Here is a 2,349-nt window from a genome sequence, read left to right as displayed (position 1 = left end):
ACTGAGATATAGAATATAACACTTTCCTAAAGTAATACTCCAGAATGTTTGTGAACCTTAAGAGAGATGCCTTTTCTGGAGAGTCAACGCAAAATGCAAAAGTACATACAAGCATTTATTCTGAACAGTTGAGAACAAATACAGAGAGAACTAGAAAGCATTCCAACAAATGTATATGTGTGCCTTGTTTTAGATCAGCAAAATGCACATCTGTAGGAGTGAGCAAGAAATGTGCAAAGTCTTATCTTGGCATTGTACAAAATGTGTTAATTCTTTGAATTATTTTTAGAAATCTTTTTTTTTTTTTTACCCTCAATCTGTCCCAAGTTATAATGTAGTTGTCATCAATACATACTGCATTTCTTCTGTGGGGACCAATGAAACATTTGATCTTAATGTGGTGCTGACTTTTTTTTTTTTGACCTAAAATCGGTGCCAGTTTCCCTCTATTATGTATGTGGGATGCCACCACAGCACAGCTTGATGAGCAGTGTGTAGGTCTGTGCCAGGGATCTGAACCCGTGAGTCCCAAGCCGCCAATGGAGAGCACAGGTACTTAACCACTACACCACTGGGCTGTCCCCTGGTGCTGACTCTTTTGTGCCTGAAAATTTTCACAAAGTATAATTCTGATACTATGTAGAACAAAATGATTTTGTCACCATATAGTTTCAGAAGTTTTGTTTTATTAGGAAGAAATCATCACCTTTTTGCTTTCTGATAATTCTAAACATTTGTTTCATTTCTGTGTTCTTTCCCAAAAGGCTATTCTGAGAAAAAAGAAGCACTTATCAAGCATAGAATAGATATATTATTCTTTAATACAAGTTGCAATGCCCAATGAGCATACGATATATATGTATATATATATTCTGATCTGTAAACATATGGTAAAGAATACAGGTACTTGTTGATAGATATCTCGGTTATACTGAGCATAACCACAAACATCTCATTACAGTGTCGCCAATCCTAATTACCCACCAGCTGTGTAATCAATTATCAATAGAGGTCATATAACATTTCTGTTCGTTAGAACAATAGTTACTGGTCCTACTAGGAGTCAACTGCTATTCCAGGTACTGAGGGCATACGAGTGATGAAATTGATATGATTCCTGCTCTCATGTCATGAAATAATATGCTGGTGAAAAGAGACAGGCAGTGAATAAGTAACTAAACAAAAAGATAAAATCTCAAAGGAAAATGTGACGAAGAATATATTTCAGGCTAAACTGATAAGAGTGATAAAGGGGCACTACTTTAGATGGATATATATTAGGTAAATATAAATACATATGCATACACATATATTTTATAAAAATAAAATGTTCAGCATATATTGTTCTACAAACTTTTACACATAAATTTTTAAATTCTTCAGTGTTTAAAAACTTTCCAGTATTTGTCTTGTGTACACTGTCTTGCAAACAGTGTTGTCATGAACATGTACACCCTTCCTTTATTCACACATGTAAATGCTTCCCTGTAGTACTTTATAAAAAATGGAACTGCAGAGTCAAAAAGAATGTGCACAAAATTTTAATAGATATTGTCAATGGAGTTACCTTAACAGAACTTCCCTGCATCTTTGGCAAAATATGGTGCTAAACTTCTAATTTTTGCCATTTGGTAGGTAAAACAATGGACATAGCATCTCTTTGCTATTTTAATTTGCATTTTTCTGACTGTTAGTGAGGTTACGTGTCTTTTTCTTTGCTTTAATGATCATTTTTATTTCTTACTTTGCAACTCTTTGAGATGTCTGTTTGGATTTTTTGCCCATTACTCTTGGATTTTTGTGTAATTTTTATTCACGTGTATGTTCTTGTATGTGTATATGTATAGTACAAATACACACTGTATACAAGTAATAAATGCACAGTATATATATACATTATACATACATATGTATCCTTGTGTGATTACACATATTAATATTAATATTGCTATATATGAACATATAACCACACAAGGACACATATACAAAAATATGTATACAGAGAGCAAACATTGTCTCCTCTACTGTTGCCTATAATATTGTTTGTCTGCTACAGATTGCTTGGATATCATGTAGTTAAATTTATTAATTCCTTATGGCTTTTGTGCTGTATTGTTTGTTTATTGGTGAGTGTGTATTTTTGTTTTATTCCTATTCTAATGTTAAATAATATTATTAACCCATATTTTCTTCTAATATATTCATAATTTTGTTTCTTAAATTTTGAATTTATATAACCGAATTTATTTTTGTGAATTATGGGAGGCAAGGAACTCATTTTTTTTCTTCTGATTGCCAAACAATTTACCCAGCACTGTTTATTGCCAGTGTATCCTTTTCCCACCACTT

This window comes from Ceratotherium simum, chromosome 5 (genome assembly GCF_057802395.1).
Source record: "Ceratotherium simum simum isolate JZ-2026a chromosome 5, ASM5780239v1, whole genome shotgun sequence".
Taxonomy (NCBI): Eukaryota; Metazoa; Chordata; class Mammalia; order Perissodactyla; family Rhinocerotidae; genus Ceratotherium; species Ceratotherium simum.
This window is presented reverse-complemented; position numbering follows the sequence as displayed.